We start from the raw sequence: 11,187 nt of genomic DNA, 5'->3' as shown, positions 1-11,187 counted from the left end.
GGTTGAACTTTAAGCAGTACTCCTTAACAGTCACGGAACCCTGGCTCAAGTTTATAAACTCCTCAATCTTTGTTTTCCTCATGTCAAGTAGAAAGAAATTGTCCAAGAATGCATCTTGAAACACCTGCCAAGTTATAGGAGCAGCATCCTCACCTCTACCCTTCCTCCATGATACAACCCAGTCATAAGCTATGTCATTCAACCTGTAAGACGCCAACTCAACACTTTCTTCCTCAGAAACATGCATCACCTGCGTGATCTTTTTCACCTCCTCAAAGTAAAACTATGGGTCCTCACCTGTCTTGGACCCATAAAACTCTGGCAGATTCATTCGCATAAAACACAAATTCTAGCCATGGCTACATCATCTCCCTATTGAGTAGCAACTGCAGCCTGGTTACTGGTCCGAACATTAACGATGACTGCTTGGGCTAACGCTAGAAAGGCCACCCAAAACTCAGCATGAGATACCATCTCATTCAAAGTATCAATAAGCTAGGAGTTGCTCATCATTGTTCTTGTGGGCATTCACTCTTCAGATAGGTATTCTCTAAAATAAAAGAGCACAAATTATTAGATGAGAGGGAAAATTGTAGGCACAATAGAATCCGAAAGAAAGAAATAAATTTTCCTAAAATTTCTTGTAGCCTCTTGCTCATAGATATGGTGCGCAACACACCGATGGTTAAGAATCTACTCAACGTAGCTTGTCAGACTCCCTAGGACTCCTTTAAAACCTTAGGCTCTGATACCAAGTTTGTAACAACCCGAAATTGCCTCCCGGGATGTCACACGGTGCTCAAGGCTACAAGTAGTACCAAGCTAACCCTTTGAGCCTGTTTCTACTAATAACACTTATTTTAAGATGAAATAATTCAAACACTAGCATAGTTATATCATATGAAAGAAAATACAGAGAAAATGCTCGGTCCAAATGACCATAATACTGGAAACCTCAACACAACCCCAATCTGATAACTAGTCTGACAAAATCTCTACTAATCCATGAACTAGAGAGTCATTGGGACAGGTCCCCAACTGACTTGAAATGAACTTGAAATAACAACATAGTCTCTCAAAATATGAAAATGTCTGAATATAGCTCCTCAAACCATGAGGGCTCACCACTGTAGGAATGTAGATAGAGGTACTCAAAAATCACTAACAAGGTTGGGACTGAGCACCTAAACCTACATTATAAGACAATGTTGCACATAGAAGTATATGTGGATCAGCACTTGAGAATGTACTAAGTATGTGGAGGTGCATGCATTTATATAAAACAACATCAATACTTTTAATCAAATCATATATGTAATAAGTAATGACTCACATGGCTTTAAAAAGTATAAAATGCAAGGCTCGTGAATCATGTAAAATGGAACATGTAACACAATCTCGTGAGTCATTATACTTTTAGCTTTGCAGTTTGTACTCTTCTCATATTCTCACTACTCAAGGCTAAAGAAAAATTTAAGCAATACTTTCAACTCATGCATATGTCTCATAGAGTGTAAAACTTCTTCAATACTCAAGAACTCATAACTCTTTTGAACTCAAATACTTGGAATTCGAAATCATATAACTCTGGAACATACTTGAAGGCATTTCATTCACGTTAGGAAAATATCTCATTTCAAGCTTTAGGGAGAAATAATCATATCAAGGGAAAGTATTTTAGTTTTAAAAGAAAATATCTTATCTCAAAGCTTTAGTTTTAAGGGAGATTCTCTTAACCAGCATAAATCATGCAAGCTACATGGAGTCTAACATTTTGTCCTCCTAAGGAAGAGACCTCACGTTGGGGAGAGGCGTCATACTCTTGCCAAAGAGTATAACCTCAATTTAGTTATCACTTATCTCAGCCTTGGGCCCAATATCTCGGCCTTAGGCCCAATAATCATCTCAGTCTTAGGCCCAACCTATGGTGGCATGTAGTTCTGGGGTAAGAAACCGTGGCAACTTACCCAACTTGGTGTGAAATACTACTCCCTTTAGTTTATCTCGCTCATCTCGTGAAATTCCACTTTAGAATAATCTCATGGTTCAATAAGAATGCAATAATCAAATCTATAATCTCATGTAGTAGAGTGGATTTCAAAACTCAATGACCATTAGGTCAAAACATTTCTTAATAATCTCAAAATACTCAAATCATGGGTGATTATAGTACAAGAGTTCATAAAATCTCAAGTCTCAAGTAGGGCTTAGTAACCCATAATTCAATCTCAAGTTAAAACTCATCAAAAGCATAGTAGATAGCATATAATTCATAACTCATGTAGAAATCTGGAAATTTCAGCAATTTATCTCAAAATCTCAACATACTCATATACTTCATTATCTCAAACATTTCAACTATTGACTTCTCAAGGATTAAAATCATGGGGTATAGACCGAGCTGCAATTTCTCAAGAAAATATGTAAAAATCATGTCATTAGACTCTTAATTCATGGGAAGCATCAAAATATTGTAATCAATAATAATGGGTGAAAAACCTCAATTCAATTTCATGTAAAATCTCATAAATTGCAGAGAATTATAGTTTAAATAAGCCTTTGGGCACAAGGGTGAAAGGATTACCCTTGTTAAAAACCCCACATACCTTGAATTAGAAGATTTGGATGAACTCTCGCTTTTTGGACTTTATTCATACTCTTGAATAAGGGTTCTTGAAGCCCTTGACTTGGGAACCTTGAATCTTAACTCAATTTAGAAAATCTATGGTGAATTATTGAGATTCTTGGACGAGGTTTTGGATGCTTAGGGTTTTTGTTGAGAGACAACTTGAGAAAGACTTCCTAGAATGCTTGTAAATAACTTTAATTTGGTTTTGCACGGTTTAAGAGGCTTGAAAAAAAGTCCAAAATGCCATTTCTAACTTCTGTACGAAGCTAGAAAAATTAAACTGGGAACCCGATTTTATAGGCCACTGCGATGTGCCACTATCGCGGTGGCTCACTGGAAATTGACAAATAGGAATCTGGTAATCACCGCGATGCAGAGCCATCACATTATCCCACTAGTTGGGACCTGGAACTTTAGCACGATGCATCACAATCGTTCTAGGCCACTTAAAATTCACTATTGAGAAATTGGGGTCCTCCGCGATATGCCACTTTTATAGAGTTCCACTAGAATTTGACAATTTTCAAATGAACCCTCTCCGTGATGCACCAAACATTAAAATGATGTTGTTTTATGACTAGGACTTAAATTAACCTTAACTTCTTGCCCGGGTCTGGGATTTTGGCGAATCTTATATCGACAGAAAGCTTATTAAGTTTAGGGAAATTCTATATGTTTAACACGATACTCAGTTAGGAAGTCACTTCTAAATCTTTTAGGACCAGAATCATGCCTCACTTGACATACCTAAGGCCCATTCTACGAGAGAATTTTTGTGGGGTCTTACAAGATTGCAGGAGTGTAGTATGAGTACTAAATATGTGTTGCTCAATAGGCATCGATTGACTAAGCTTCAAAGATTATGAAAGCATAAGTAACATGCAAACCACTAATATAAACTATATGTAGCCATCCAAGAAACTAAACAGGTAATGCTAAAGAAACAGTAAGGATAAACTTATTCTATCCTAATAGTAATCAAAACCTAAATTACAATACCATACATCACTAGTCAATATATACAAAGAATGAAGGAAAGTCATATAATGGTATACAATAATAAGGATATATATATATGACCTGAATAGATAAGGAAGAGAGGCATAAACAGTATGTATATGTGTGTGTGTGTGTGTGTGTTAAAAAATAAGATTGTTCAAGGTAATGATCTAAAGTAACAAACCTATTATCTAAAGATATTTTAGCCAAGTAGGAAAGCTAATGCTGGCATAATTAAGGTCCCTAACCATAATATCTAACTATGAGGTAACTATCAATATATATATATATATATATTGTATATGTGTGTGTATGTATTAAAAAATAGGACTGTTCAAGATAATGACCTAAAATAACAAACCTATATTCTAAAGATATTCTGACCAAATAGGAAAACTAATACTGGCATAATCAGGGTCCCTAACCATAATATTAACTCTGAGGTGACTATCAATAATATAAATTACCATAAAAAGAAAAGAAATCAAAATCATACTGACAACCTTGAGTACCAGTTCATAATACCTGCCAAGAACTAACCATAATAACAACAATAAAGTAACTATCTAGTCCGAACAAATAATGCCTAATCGGGCCTCCATAAGCCCAGAATGTTCAATCAACACTTAGCAAACAACAATCATAATATATACCCATGCAACCCCCTATAAGGATGATAGATATAAGCACCAAACAACATACTAGTGATAGACAATGCATATGAATGAATGGATGTAAGGTAAATCGACAGTACCATATCTGATCCAACTGCCATATTGTACCAAGTATATACACCTTCTCCATCTCAAAGTTCGCAAAGGCGGAACCTACGGCGGCCTCTCTTCTCCGACATTGTGGCTCATAAGCGAAGGGGCCTATAAGGAATTTAAAAATATCTTTATACATTACCTGATTCCAACTCAGGATTTTCAATCATCATCATCAGTAATCTACTCCGTCTAGTACCAGAGGGATGTAAATATAATAAGTGCATAAACTCAAATCGTGATTAAAAAAGTGTAAGTCTATAACTTTATTGTATGTGATCAACTCCAGAACTAAATTAGTATGATAGCATAGAAAGCATCAAATTCTCTCATGATCAAAGTAAATAGTAATGGTAAAAGAGTAGAAAAATCATGAATCGAAATTAATCTCGGTATAATTTCTAAAATTTCATAAATCATCAATTAAGGTGGTGTGATTTCTGTTATAAAAGAATTCATTTCAAAAGTGAAAAGTGGGAGTAAATTCCTTTTCAGAAAATAAGAGAAAAATCATGATTTGGTTGGAATTATACCCCAAAGTAAGCATGACTGCACCTGAAAGTATGCATGCAATTATCAGTATCTAAGAAATACCACCATAACCATCTAAGCTTCTATAGACCAAATTCACGCCCTTTATAAGGATAGAATGCTGAGCTTGAATCCCACTGATAACGTAAACCACGGTCTCTAATCCAATATTATATAACTAGCATAATAATAACACTATAATTAGGAAAACTATGATCCAATCCACTAAGTTAAGTAGTAAAACTTATACTAAAGGATCCTTAGCATTAACTATGATCAACATGCTTGTAATCTAGGGTGATAGGATTTTATAGCCATAACAAGTATTTTATCTTAAGGGTCGAATCACATTTCTACTCCAAATTTCTTAAATACGCCAAGTCATGATGTGTTAGTCAAAAATATACTTTATCATCCTTACCTAGCATGTGATCTATATAATACACTATCTCATAAAGAAAAGTAGATCGAAGCCTACCTTAATACTGAAACCACAAGTCTTGAAGCGTCCACAAATCATTCATATTTGCTCCACTATCCCAAAATACCACCATGCTTTTAAAATAATAATCAACACATCATTAGGAATAAAATGAGACTCATATTTCTATATAAAAAGTCGTATTGAAATTTAGATCAATAACGAGCCCAACTGCAAACAAAATCTAAAATTAGATCCATCATGAGGTTCCTCAAAGGATAAGAAATATGTGCTTAAAAGTTGAGAATAAATGGTGCATAAATTGGGGACAAATCATCCCCTAATATCTAAGGAACTTAAGACCTAATTTCTTAGAATTTACAATAAAAAAGGATGGATATGATGGGAAATAATAAAAAATAATCAAAGAGTGTTGGGCCAACTTACAAACATGACCCGACGAGGACCTCATCATAATGGACATACCAAGTCTATCCAGGACCGGAGACCACCCCATGTTATCCAAACCAACCACCAAGCCAAACCAAGGGCCATAAACCAGGCCATAACCAAATGAGATCCAAAATATAATATGATTAATTCCAAAATAAAATATGATGGAAAAGTGAGAAATTATTTCCAATGATGTCATCCTCAATACCAATGTCAATATTAAGGCTAACACCAATACCGATTTTGCCCATACCAACCCATAGCAGTACCAATAAAGCCTCTAACCAAAAGAATACTAAAATTCAATCGTGTAATGACCCTTCAGGTCATTATTCATATTCTTGCTTGCTTTCTCTGATAGAGATTCTCCATAGCCGTGCCAAGTCATTAATGACTTGCAGGGATAGATAGTTCGGTTACCTGATAATTCATTTGGATTTTAGAACCCCTTTCTCAATTTAAAGTCTTCGTTGGTCCTAATTGAACACTAAGCAAAAACATTGGTAAAACATTGTCGTATGTGAAATCCAACTTTGCCAATGTATCTAGAATATCAAAAACTGTGGGGTTTCATATCTTATTTATTCAAAATGGACCACGGATGCATCCCGATGCATTAGCCGAAGCTCAGAACCAAGTTCCAAGCTTTAGCCATACATAGCATGAATTAGGGTACCATGACCACGGTAAAGGAGGTATAACTATAATGTCGTGACTACGGTGAGGTAGGGGCCATGAACACGCCATCAGAGGGTTGGTTGTCCTATATTTAAGTGTTGTCTTACACAAATTTTGGGCATTTTGTGCCTTCCCCTTAAGCTCAAACCTAATTGAATGAAAAATCTCCAAAGTGGGTCTTGTGGGTTGGATGGAAGCTTAAAAAACTTATGTGATCAATTCTTGATACAATCTCAGGTAGGAATTCCTCTAATTTTGTATTGATTTCTTGGTTTCTTAACTCAAAACCCCTAAATCACTAAGGGTCAATACTATCCCCAAAATTGAGTGATTGACTCAAATTACTTGAGGTTTTAACTCCCTAAAGATAGTTAGGTTATGGGTTGGTCTTGGAAACTTCTTTCCAAGGGTAAAACCCAAATGGGGTTTTGGTTTCCATTTGAAACCCATGGAACAATGGTGCCATAATGGGTATTTTCATTCTTATTGTAATGCTTAAATTGTATTATTGATAAAATCATTTGTAGAAAAGGAAGCTTTGAGAAAAGAAAAGGCAAAACTCATTTGTTCGTGAGTTGTGTGGATTTAATGTAGATTAGGCTTACCCGTAGACTAGATTGAGCTTATTTATAATGTAATTATTGATATCTTATGAGATTAGGTGGGGAACTTAGACGATAGTTGATTAAATGGTGATCTTGGGATTCATTGACTTCTATAGGCTATTACTTGGTAAGGCATAATATTTGACCCTTAGTCTAGGACCTTAGTTAGCTTATTTGTGGTCTTAACTAGTGTTCTCAGTAGACATGAATGGTATACTTCTCTATCCTTAGGAGTGTATTGACCTATATAATTCCTAGATAGGAGATGACCTTGGTGTTGGGTTGACTTAGGAAGGACTCTTGAAGAGACTTTCCCTATAGACCTAGAAAGGATTGGTAAGCCCTTATGGTGAGGTATAAATTACTTAGCCTAATTTTCGGTAGAAGCTAGAATTGTGTTAGTAATCTTGGCATTCTTGGGATTTATAAGTGGGACTTGACCCACCTTAAGCTTGAACTAAGTGAATGCTTAGTGACCTAGACACGTGGTGATGGTCTAAACTAATTGTACATAGGAGTTGTGATGGTTGAACTCGATTATTGGATTATCTTGTGATCATGACTTGAATAATCTTATTAAGTGATTATTGTGCATGTCTTGTAAATTCTTATGCTCTTGTTTATGCTCATATTACGTGTGAAGCTTATTAGCAAGGTAAAATGGCAAGTGTTACCCTACATCCCTACTTTCTTATATTGTGAACTTTTATGTATGTTTATTAGTTAGGTTATGCATATAGATGTATGTTGTTGTATTGGGAGACTTGTGATATTACAATGATGCCCGGTGAATTCGGAGGAATATGTTGATATTATGATGATACCCAGTGAATCCGGAGGAATATGTGATATTATGATGATACCCAGTGAATTCGGAGGAATATATTGATATTTGATGATGCCCGGTGAATCCAGAGGAATATGTGACATTATGATGATGCCCGATGAATCTGGTGGAATATATTGATATTGTGACAATGCTCGGTGAATTCGGAGGAATATATTGATGATATGATGATGCCCGGTGAATCCGAAAGAGGTAAGAACGTTACGATGCCGTGTGGGGAAAATTTACTTAGATGCATTAATATTTATAAGGTTAGGTTTTGTGGGGCCAACCACCTATGTGCTTGAAATATGAGGTCTCTTTTGGTAAATTGCTATTCATTCCTTGTTCCTAATCATTACATAAGAGGCGTAACCTTTGTTGATGCTAAATTAGCAACTAGAGCAAATCTATGCCTAATATTGAGTTAAGGCTTAGTGTTATGTGAAATCTTGCATAATATCAAGGGCCAACCTAATATATCTTCTTGACTTGAATAAGAGGTTATGTTATGAAATCTTTCCCAGTAAAGAGGCTTATGTGACATCTAGCTACTTCTAAACTATATGATTGCCGGTTGAAGGCTAGAAACCTAGTAAACTAGTTGGTGGACTTTACTTGCTTAAAATATGGAAACTAGTCCTTAAAGTTGGGGAATGCTTAGTTTTGATGATGGACTTAGTACTGCATGATGGTTAATTAGATTATCTTCCAATATGTGAGGTTGAGATGGATTAATTAATAACTCAAGCTATCAAAAATGCTAGCTAAAAATGGCCTTATAATAGATGAATAACCTATAATATCGGTGGCTTATAGTTTCCCCCAATTTGATGACAAGTAATTATAAGACTTGTAATCTATTGATTTATGGAAAATAAGGTTAAATAGTATGGACTTCGTGGTGTTTATCAATGAACTATAGAATTAGTAACTACATATCTATGCTTTGACAATATTACTTCCATTTATGTTAAGTTACAGAATGGGCATTTGAAGGTGGATTTAGGTAATGAACCATGGCGGGGTTAAGCTACCCCCAGTTTCGGTCAATGGATGGAGTAGTTGTGCTTTATTATATTATGGGTTGTATTCTTTTGGTGTACCCTCCGGTGGTATGGGACATCATGTGGGTTCTTGTTTGATATTCTTTTGTATACTCTCCAGTGGTGTGGACACCATGACGAGTTCTTTGTTGTTCTCTCTTTCGTGTACTTCCCGGCGGTATGGGACATCGTGGTAAGTTCTTGTGTGTTATGTTCTAAAGATAGTTGATGATGATTATGGCGAGTAGATCCTTGCTATTATGTATATGGATTTATGCTTTCAAAATTATACTTAGTTGTTATAGTGTTTATGGAGTATATTAAGATAGTATGTCGTGTTATTGCTTTAGTAGTATAGATATTGTTACAATGGTATCAAGCATATTCAGGCTCGATCCTATACCTTGACTTTAAGGTTATTGCTTACTTTATGTCGTCTTTACATTATATTTGAGCTTAGTCAGCCGATGATGCTTACTGAGTACCTGTGTTTTGGTACTCATACTACACTTCTATACCTTTTTGGTACAGACCTAAGTTCTAGTTGCCACCATTGAGCTAGTTCATGTGAGTTGACTATTTGGAGACAAGGTGAGCTCTTGGAGATCGAGTTTCCCTCGTTCCCCTCTATCCTTATTTGTCTTTTACTTTCGAGACAAATGTATGAGATTATTTAAGACATTTTAGATTTTGAGATTGTGAATTCCTCTTGTCAAGTTTAGAAGCTCTTGTATTAATACTATCAAGTCGTGGGATTGGTATTTGAATATCGGTTGTCTTAGTGGTGAAACGTTGTTGTTATATTGTGTCCACATATAGGGTCTGTGTTGGACATTTCTACTGAGTTAACCCATTGCATTAGCTCTGAGTTATAGCATTGGCTTACCTACCAGTGGGATGTGGTAGGTGCCATCATAACTCAAAATAGGGTCGTGACAGGTTGGGATATGCCCCTAACCATATCCAAAACCAATATCCATAAATAAGTCAAAGTATGAAATAACATCCATGAAATGGAGCCTCCCAAATAGATGGAATCTCACTACCTCAATCCAAATACTGACCCCGAAGTCCGAATCGCTAAGTAGGAGTGGAACAGTCGGTTCCTGCATTGCGTGGGGATACAACGCCTGAAGATGGGTTAGCGGGTGAACGCTAGCATGAACTCAGGATAATGATAAAATAATGCCATTTATAAAACCAAGTAAAAATTATCCATATGCACACAACCATTCATAAATAAATATATATATATATATATATATATAAAATCACGCCGAGAAAGGGGACCGGGTTAAGTATGCCATTAAAACCTTTACTTGGATTGTGTAGCTTTGCCATCCTAAACTATCCATGGGCTGTGTGGGTCCAGCTCACCCAGTTGAAAGGCCCCAGTGTGTGAAGTCGCATGACCAGGAAAGAAAAATAGGGATGACTAGTACATCCCCCAAATATATAGTGTGACATCAGGCACACGGTTACTAGGACCAAACCTCACATCGATAATTATGAGTTTCCAGTTTAGATCCCCCAGGGACCTCCACCTTCTACGGCTTTGCTACACCTCCCTCCTTTAATCTCAATTAAAATCATTTTCCATCGAAACCATTATTTCATTATTATAAACCAAGGGTATTAGTAGTGGTATCGTCATACCAACAATAACTTTCAAGTATTATCCTTAGCCAAACCTTAGGGGATTTCCATGTATCCCATATGATTTTCAATTAATCAAAACCATATCCGCCAAGGCCTTCCAATCCATTTAAAACTATTTAAACCATTCATATCATTTAGGGTTCCATTACCAAGTTTAAACCATGCATAAGTTTCATTGAAAAACCAATATTATAGTAAAAACATTGTTATAGGCATTTTACCAAACACATTGGGGGCATAGTATTTCCAAAATCAAAGACCATTACCAGATAACCATTAGTATTTCCAAAATCAAAGACCATTACCAGATAACCATTACCATAAAACCAATTATCCAAAACCACCATTAATACGTATAAAAACATAATTAAAATATGGGAAAACCATAACCAAGCATTTATAACCAAAACGCTCAAATCATATTTGAAACCCCAAAATCATACAACATTCAAACCATGAAAACATTGCATAAAACCATGTCTTCAGTTTGAAATAACAATGAGAAAAGAGAACATGCCTTAAACCAAGATGATGATGGAGAAAATCATCAAGACAAGCCCCAATTTACTCCTT

This window comes from Capsicum annuum, chromosome 1, assembly GCF_002878395.1.
Source record: "Capsicum annuum cultivar UCD-10X-F1 chromosome 1, UCD10Xv1.1, whole genome shotgun sequence".
In the NCBI taxonomy this organism is placed as follows: Eukaryota; Viridiplantae; Streptophyta; class Magnoliopsida; order Solanales; family Solanaceae; genus Capsicum; species Capsicum annuum.
Note: the sequence above shows the minus strand (reverse complement) of the source record.